This window comes from Saccopteryx leptura, chromosome 3 (assembly GCF_036850995.1).
Source record: "Saccopteryx leptura isolate mSacLep1 chromosome 3, mSacLep1_pri_phased_curated, whole genome shotgun sequence".
In the NCBI taxonomy this organism is placed as follows: Eukaryota; Metazoa; Chordata; class Mammalia; order Chiroptera; family Emballonuridae; genus Saccopteryx; species Saccopteryx leptura.
This window is the reverse complement of record NC_089505.1, coordinates 312,826,214-312,835,904: the sequence shown is the minus strand read 5'-3', so window position 1 is coordinate 312,835,904 and position 9,691 is coordinate 312,826,214. Positions and strand designations below refer to the sequence as shown.

Genomic DNA, 9,691 nt, shown 5'->3' with positions numbered 1-9,691 from the left:
TTAAACTTAAAACCTTTACTGAGCCCCTTAATGAGATTCTGTAACATGGTCTACAAAGGGGTCCCCAAACTACGGCTCGCGGGCCGCATGCGGCCCCGAGGCCATTTATCCGGCCCCCCGCCGCACTTCCAGAAGGGACACCATCATCTCATTAGCCAAAAGCAGGCCCATAGTTCTCATTGAAATACTGGTCAGTTTATTGATTTAAATGTACTTGTTCTTTATTTTAAATATTGTATTTGTTCCCGTTTTGTTTTTTTACTTTAAAATAAGATATATGCAGTGTGCATAGGGATTTGTTCATAGTTGGTTTTTTTTATAGTCCGGTCCTCCAACAGTCTGAGGGACAGTGAACTGGCCCCCTGTGTAAAAAGTTTGAGGACCCCTGGTCTACAAGATTGTGTCTCTCTCCAGTCTAATTTGGGCAACACAATGGCTTGATTGTTATAGCCCAGCCATATTAGTCTTCTTTCACTTCCCCAAGACTCCATGCTTCTATAGCATTGTAAGGTGAGGGAACCTTAGAAATATCAGGGAAGGACACTTTGAGAGAAGACATTGCTCTTCTCACAATGGCCATGGTCATCCAAGGAAGCAGAGGGATTTCTAACACTGGCTTTGTAGCAACTTAGTGTGAGGCACAGAGGAGAGGGAGGGCATACACGGTGGACAGACATAAGTATATAGTTGTAAGGACACAAAACACTTTATTCTTGTATTATTATTTATTAATTATAGTATTATTTTTCTTTTTACCCATTGGGAGGTTTTTATTAACTTAAATTGAAATTTTTCATTTTGTATACCAAGTTCTTAGTAAATATAAATTGATTTGATACAAACCTACAGGTTCTTCTCAGTACCACAGGCTCATGAAGACATGTGGTTACCAGTGTTTTGCAATGATTAAAACAATGTTCAAATAAGTTATACCACTGAAATACTTAAAAGAATATTCTGAGGAGTATTTGAAAGCTTTGATTATAGAAAGTGATGGATATATTTAGTTAAGTATTTGGTGTAGAACATAAACACTTCTTATATAAAACATTGTTCTAATACATTGCACTACTAATGAAGCTAGTTATTAGATACAACATTTCTAATTCTAAATAATAAAGCTTTATTTCATATTTATTTTATTCATAGGACTAATAATGATGAAGAATGTTGTATCCAACAATAAAATAAACCAGCATATCACAAATGACATTCTGTAGCACTGGAAAGGAAGATTGTAACAAAAGACACCAGATAGCTGCATTACACATTCTTTATACAAACAGCCCGTATTCAACAATAGAATTAAATGCAGACCAAATGCTTTTAATAGTTTTATGCCCAGATGGAAATTATAATCTTAACACACTAAAGAGAAAAGAAAAAATAATAATATAGAACACAGTATTTTTTAAACAATTATAGCATGTTTAAAACCTTCAGCCATCCACTGGACCCTCAGATCAGATTGGTAACTAAAATTTCACATCCACCTGAGCTTATTGGGCAGTGTTCACTATTTCAGAGAGCTTTACAACCATGTTAGTGGCTTCTTTCAAGTCATCACAAACATGAATTTTAAGGTCACTATCCATTATGAATGTTTTAGCATCATTAACTAGTATATATTGTAACTGTACCACAATAGGTATTTTAATTTCCAAGTCCTCTACTACCATGACTATACCCTGTGCAATAACATCACACCACATAATTCCTCCAAAAATGTTGACTAGAATAGTCAGTACCATTTTTTCTGCAGTAATAAGCTTAAATGTTTCTGTTACTTGATGGATTGTGTCACCACCAGCAACATCAAAAAGTAGGCAAAAATCCTTCTGTGAAGTTTTATTATATCCATTGTGGCCATAGCCAAACACCATTTACTAGACAACCTATATTCCTGTCTAAGCCAATGTAGCTGATATCTGCTTTAGATGCATCTTTGTCCCTTCCATCTTCCTGGGTCCAGTCCTGGAGATCAAAGATTTTCTTCTGGTTATAAGCTGAATTAGAATCAAAAGTGACCTTTGCATCCACTCACAGCACAGCTCCATCTGATTCCTCTACCACTGAATTTATTTCTACAATGGTTGCATCATATCTCAGAAAAATGTTATAAAGTTTGATTATGTTTTTTTGCTGCAGAATCCACATTAGGTGGGAATCCCGTCTTCTCTGCAGGCCTTGCAGCCTGTTCTTTTTTGATGTCTTCTACAGTATCAATAGGTTCTTTAACGATGGCTTCAGGAGTCTCTGCAGCAACATCTTCAATGTTGACAACACCCTGAGAACTTCTATTAATGCAGGACCTTAAAATAACCTTTCCATTGTTATTGCAAAGTAATATTCTCTCCTAGGATATCTTCATTTACGAACCAATACTTTTTTTGAACACTCTATTAATCCCATAAGGTATATCAAATATTTATTTAATTAATTAATTGTGTTTACATAGATTCTAGGGTTGTCCCAAAGCATCCCCCTCCCCCTACTCCCCTCAACATCTCCCTTACCTCCCTACCTACAGCTCCCTCCTCCCTTCCCTTCAGGTTTATCCCATCTATCATCCCCTTTCCCTCTGTCCTCTTTTCCTCTGCTCCCTTTGATCCATCCTCTGTCTCCATTCTGTTCCTCAGTTCTCATTGTTCCTTGGGTTCCTCAAATGAGTGAGGTCATATGATATTTTTCTTTCTCTGCCTGGCTTATTTCACTTAACATAATAGTTTCCAGGTCCATCCGTGTTGCTGCAAAAGGTAATATTTCCTTCTTTTTCATGGTCCCATAGTATTCCATTGTATATATGTACCACTGCTTTTTAATCCACTCGTCCACTGACGGACACTTGGGCTGTTTCCAGATCTTTGCTACTGTGAACAATACTGCCATAAACATGGGGTGCATTTCTTTTTTTCAGTTGGTGATATGGTGTTCTCTCTCCAGTCTAATTTGGGCAACACAATGGCTTGATTGTTACAGCCCAGCCATGTCAGTCTTCTTTCACTTCCCCAAGACTCCATGCTTCTATAGCATTGTAAGGTAAGGGAACCTTAGAAATATCAGGGATGTATATTCCTAAAGGGGGATGGCTGGGTCAAAGGGCGGATCAATATTTAATTTTTTGAGGAATCTCCATACTGTTTTCCACAGTGGCTGCACCAGTCTATATTCCCACCAGCAGTGCAGGAGGGTTCCCCATTCTCCACATCCTCGCCAGCACCTATCCTGTGTTGTTTTGTTAATGAGTGCCATTCTGGCTGATGTAAGGTATCTCACTGTGGTTTTAATTTGCATTTCTCTGATGATTAGTGATGTTGAACATTTTTTCATCTGTCTATTGGCCATCTGTATGTCCTCTTTGGAGAAATGTCTATTCATTTCTTTTGCCCATTTTCTTTATTGAATTGTTTGTCTTCCTGGTGTTGAGTATTACAAGTTCTTTATAAATTTTGGTTATTAACCTCTTATCGGATGTATTGTCAAATATGTTCTCCCATTGTATTGTTTGTCTTTTTACTCTGTTCATATTGTCTTTAGCTGTACAAAAGCTTTTTAGTTTGATATAGTGCCATTTGTTTATCCTGTCTTTTATTTCACTTGCCCGTGGAGATAAATCAGCAAATATATTGCTGCGAAGGATGTCGGTGAGCTTACTGCCTATGTTTTCTTCTAAGATGCTAATGGTTTCACGACTTACATTTAAGTCTTTTATCCATTTTAAGTTTATTTTTGTGAATGGTGTAAGTTGGTGGTCTAGTTTCATTTTTTTGCAAGTAGCTGTCTAATTTTCTCAACACCATTTGTTAAGGAAAATGTCTTTACTCCATTGTAAACCTCCTTTGTCAAATATCAATTGTCCATAAAGGTGTGGGCTTATTTCTGGGTTCTCTGTTCTGTTCCATTGATATATATGCCTGTTTTTATGCCAGTACTGAGCTGTTTTAAGTACAATGGCCTTGTAGTATAACTTGATATCAGGAAGTGTGATACCTCCCACTTTATTCTTCTTTTTCAAGATTGCTGAGGCTATTCGTGTTCTTTTTTGGTTCCATATAAATTATTAGAATATGTGTTCTATATCTTTGAAGTATGTCATGGTATTTAATTCGTATTGCATTGAATTTATAGGTTGCTTTGAGTAATACAGACATTTTAATGATGTTTATTCTTCCTAACCCTGAGCACAGTATATGCTTCCACTTGTTTGTATCTTCCTTGATTTCTTTCATTAATATTTTATAATTTTCCAAGTACAAGTCTAACCTCCTTGGTTAAATTTACTCCTAGGTATTTTATTTTTTGTTGTTGCAGTAGTGAAGGGGATTGTTTCCTTAATTTCTCTTTCTGACAGTTCATTGTTGGTGTATAAAAATGCCTTTGATTTCTGTGTTTTAATTTTATATCCTGCCACTTTGCTGAATTCATTTATCAGGTCCAGTAGTTTTTTGACTGAGACTTTAGGGTTTTCTATATACAGTATCATATAATCTGCAAATAATGATAATTTTACTTCTTCTTTTCCAATTTGGATACCTTGTACTTCTTCTTCTTGTCTGATTGCTGTAGCTAGGATTTCCAGTACTATGTTGAATAAGAGTGGTGAAAGGGGGCACCCCTGACTTTTTTCTGATCTTAAGGGGATTGCTTTTAATTTTTGTCCATTGATTATGATGTTGGCAGTGGGTTGGTCATAGATGGCTTTTATCATGTTGAGGTACGTTTCCTATATTCCCACTTTGCTGAGAGTTTTGATCATAAATGGGTGCTGGATTTTATCAAATGCTTTTTCTACATCTATTGAAATTATCATGTGGTTTTTCTCCTTCCTTTTGTTTATGTGATGAATCACATTGATTGATTTACAAATATTATACCATCCTTGCCTCCCCAGAATGAATTCCACTTGATTATGATGTATGATTTTTTTCATGTATTGCTGGATCCGATTTGCTAATATTTTGTTGAGGATTTCAGTATCTAAGTTCATCTGGGATATTGGCCTAATAATTTCTCTCTTTGTGTTGCCTTTGCTTGGTTTTGGAATCAGAATTATGCTCGCCTCATAAAAAGAGCTTGGAAGTCTTCCTTCCTCTTAAATTTTTTGAAACAGCTTGAGAAGGGTAGGAGTTAGTTCTTCTTTGAATATTTGGTAGAATTCCCTGTGAAGCCATCTGGCCCAGGTCTTTGTTTTGTTGGGAGCTTTTTGATAACTGTTTCGATCTCATTTGTTGCAATCAGTCTGTTTAGGTTTTCTGATTATTCTCTATTGATTTTTGGAAGATTATATGTTTCAAGGAATTTGTCCATTTCACCTAGATTGTCTTACTTTTTGGCATACAGTTCTTCATAGTATTTTTTACAATATTTTGTATTTCTGTTGTGTTGGTTGTTATTCTCCACTCTCATTTCTAATTTTATTTATTTGAGTCCTCTCTCTTTTTTTCTTGGTGAGTCTAGTTAAGGGTTCATCGATCTTGTTTACCCTTTCAAAGAACCAGGTCTTGGTTTCATTGATCCTCTATATTGTTTCTTTAGCCTCTATGTCATTTATTTCCATTCTGATATTTATTATTTCCTTCGTTCTACTACCTCTTTACTTGCTGTTCTTTATCTAGTTCTTTTAGATGCAGGGTTAAGTTGTTTATTTGAGCTTTTTCTAGCTTCTCTAAATATGCCTGTAGTGCTATGAACTTCCCTCTCAGTACTGCTTTTGCTATGTCCCATAAATTTTGAGTTGTTATATGCTCATTATCATTCATTTTTAGGAATTTTTAAAAATTTCTTCTTTGATCTCATTGTTAATCCATTCATTATTTAATAACATGTTATTTAGTTTTTATGTGTTTGAGAATTTTTCAGTTTTTCTGTTGTGGTTGATTTCTAGTTTCATGCCATTGTGATCAGAGAAAGTGCCTGATCTGACTTCAATCTTCTTAAATTTGTTGAGACCGCTTTTGTGCCCTAACATGTGGTCTATCCTGAAGAATGTACCATGAGCTCTTGAAAAGAATGTAATTATGCTGCTTTAGGGTGAAAGATTCTGAAGATATCTATTAAATCCAGTTGATCTAATGTAATCTTTAAGTCTGCTGTTTCTTTGTTAATTTTCTTTCTTGAGGATCTATCTAATGATGTTAGTGGGGTATTGAAATCCCCTACTATTATAGTATTACTGTTGCTCTCGCCCTTTATATCCATCAAAATCTGCTTTATATATTTAGGTGCTCCTATAGTAGGTGTGTAAATATTTATAATGGTTATATCTTCCTGTTGTATTGCTTCCTTTATCATTATGTAGTGACCTTCTTTATTTCTTACTATAGCCTTTGATTTAAAGTCCATTTTGTCTGATATAAGTATTGCTACCCCAGCTTTTTATTCATTTCCATTTGCATGAAATATTTTTTTCCATCCTTTTACCTTCCGTCTATGTTATCTTTTGTTTCGAGGTGTGTCTCTTGTAGACAACATATGTATGTGTTCTGTTTTCTTATCCATGCAGCTAGCCTGTGTCTTTTGATTGGATCATTTAATCCATTTACATTTAAAGTTATTATTGATATGTAATTGTTTATTGCCATTTTATTGTTTAAAGCTTTATTTCTCTTTTACTATATTCTTTTCCCTTTTTCTTCTGTTTACAACAGGCCCTTAACATTTCTTGTAGCATTGTTTTGGTTGTAATGAATTTCTTAAGATTTTTTTTTGTCTGGGAAGCTTTTTATTTCTCCTTCAATTTTCAATGATAGCCTTGCTGGATAAAGAAGTCTTGGCCCTAGCCGGTTGGCTCAGCGGTAGAGCATCGGCCTGGCGTGCGAAAATCCCGGGTTCGATTCCCAGCCAGGGCACACAGGAGAGGCGCCCATCTGCTTCTCCACCCCTCCCCCTCTCCTTCCTCTCTGTCTCTCTCTTCCCCTCCTGCAGCCGAGGCTCCATTGGAGCAAAAGATGGCCCGGGCACTGGGGATAGCTCCTTGGCCTCTGCCCCAGGTGCTAGAATGGCTCTGGTCACGATGGAGCGACACCCCAAATGGGCAGAGCATCAGCCCTGGTGGTGTGCTGGGTGGATCCCGGTCAGGCGCATGCGGGAGTCTGTCTGACTGCCTCCCCGTTTCCAGCTTCAGAAAAATACAAAAAAAAAAAAAAAAGAAGTCTTGGTTGTAGGCTCTTGTTCTTCATTTGAGTATTTCTTGCCATTCCCTTCTGGCCTCAAGTGTTTCTTCTGAGAAGTCAGATATCATCCTTATGGGGGCTCCTTTGTAGGTGATAACCTTTTATTCTCTAGTAGCTTTTAATGTTTTCTCTTTATCTCTTAGCTTTGGTATTTTAATTATGATGTGTCTTGATGTAGCTTCTTTTGGGTTTCTTTTTAATGGAGTTCTCTGTGCTTCTTGAACCTGTGTGACTTTGTTCTGTATCAATTTAGGGAAGTTTTCAACTGATTTCATTGAACTGTGTCTCTATTCCTTGTTCTTTCTCATCTTCTTCAGGAACCCCTATGATGCTGATGTTATTTCTCTTTAAGTTGTCACAGAGCTCTCTTAGAGTTTCCTCAGATTTTTTCAGCCTCTTTTTTTTTTTGCTGCTCTGCTTCTGTGTTTTTGTTTATTTTTTCTTCTAAATTGCTGATTCAATCCTCTGCTTCATCCAGCCTGCTATTAATTGCTTCTAGTGTAGTCTTCATTTCTGATATTGTATTCGTCATTTCCAACTGGTTCTTCTTTATTATTTCAATGTCCTTTTTGATGCTTGTAATCTCTTTATTTATGTGCTGATTGTGTCCATCCATTGTTGTTCTAAGATCTTTCAGCATTTTAATAATCCTTATTTTAAACTCTGCATCTGGTAGTTTGGTTATTTCTGTATCATTCATTCATTTTCTGGAGGTTTCTCTTGCTGATTAATTAGGATTGCACTTCTCTGTCTTTCCATTATGTCTGTGTGTTTGGGTGTGTTGTTTGTAGAGCTGGTTGAGTCTAGGGTTGGTGTTGTCTGCCTCCAATTTTCAGTTGTGTTATTTCTAGGTCTAATTGGGTTGGCATCAGCTGTTCTTCGTAATTCACTGTTGATTTGGCTTTTCTAGGACAGCCAGTTTAAAGTCTTGATTTCTTTGTTTCCTTCTCAGTTTTCTTACCTGGGTTGTAGTCTTGTTTACTGATCTCAGCAGGGGGCTTATTTGAAACTGTATTCAGGAATGTGGTGGATGTTACCTGAGACTCTGAAGGTCTAATCTGCCAGCTACTTTCTGGGGGCGGGGTGTTTTCTCCACTTCAGTAGGGGGAGGTGTATCTCAAATCTCCATGGAGACCTGAGTTACTGCCCCTCCTCCCCCTTCCTGTTTTCAGTTGTGTCTTGTTGCGCTGATTGGAGCTGGAGAGATTTCTTGAGATGGGTCACCTGGAATCACTTTAGGCTTTTGCTGTGTAGAAGGATCAACCCCTCCCCCAGCTATAACCATCTCCAGACTGGATGAGTCAGCTTCTCAGATCATCCATGCATTCCTCTGCCCACCACTGTCTGTCTCTCTCCCCACTTATCTTTTGGAAAACAAGCCAGCCCTCTCAGCATACTTCATTCCCAGGTCCCCAGGCAAGTGTCTTGGAGCAACATTTTCTGCTCTTCTCCTTGGAATGAGAGCCCAGCCTCACTCCCCCCCACTTCATTCCTGGAAGCAGGGGAGACCCACCATGCCTCAGCGCTCCCTACCAGGCTCGGTGTGGCTTCTACTTTGCTCCTTGATTTTTGAGACCTGTTCTTGTAGTCTAGAGTTGGTTTTTCACTCTGATTGTTCCTAAATTAATTTGTAATCTAGTTTGGTGGTGTGAGCTGGGAGTCTGTGCATCTGCCTACTCCGCTGCCATCTTGTTCCATCTACAAACCAATACTTGATTGCAAATTCTGTCCTTTTCTCCCATTTGCTTAGTAGAAAGATTTCCCCAATTATTTGCAAGAAAACAACTTTTGCTTCATCTGGATAGATAACTAACTTCACTCTTCCTTTGAGTTCACTGTCAAATGGTACACCAGCTAAAACCTGTGTCTTTATCACATCTTTGGAACCTAAATTTTTGGCAGTGGCATAAGCTTTGGCTGGTGACTTAGCCATGTGTCTTTTGGAAATGGTGACTCCAGTTTCCTGCAACAATCCCATATTCATGTATTTAGGTAGTGAGAGATTCCTTTGCTGTTGCTGTTGTACTTGGTTTCCAGGGTTGTTAAACCATCCAGAACTTCCCAGAACCAGCAGCACCAATTGAGGTGGATGGCTTCTAAGGGTAACAGTGGCCAACAGTCAGCTATAAAATATGGAGGTTGCCATTTCTGAATCTGAACCTGACTCTTATTGTATTATTTCTATGTTTACCCCACCCTGTAGGTGTTTTGAGGTGATTTTGACACATCAATCTAGGAGCTCAGAGAATTTCAAATAATTTCTGGGCTTATACACTTGGAAAGGGTGCTCATAGAACTGTAATTTGATATAAATATTAATATTATCCTTTTTGAGATCACGAGAGATATTTCCTGAATAAGATTCTTGGGAAAAAAGGATTGTTAAAAATTGAAGTAAAATAGACTATTGATTTCTGCTCTTACATGTGAAGGTCTTAGAATACTTCAGTGTCTTTATACAAGAAGCAGAAAACAATCTGAAATGTATATGCACCCAACAACAGACTGGCAAAATATAT

At 37.4% G+C, this 9,691-nt stretch overlaps 1 pseudogene; it reads right to left on the bottom strand.

The window, feature by feature from the left end:
* Window positions 1-1,463: 1,463 nt before the first annotated feature.
* On the bottom strand, window positions 1,464-9,318 carry LOC136398010 (succinate--CoA ligase [ADP-forming] subunit beta, mitochondrial-like; annotated as a pseudogene).
* Window positions 9,319-9,691: the final 373 nt, after the last annotated feature.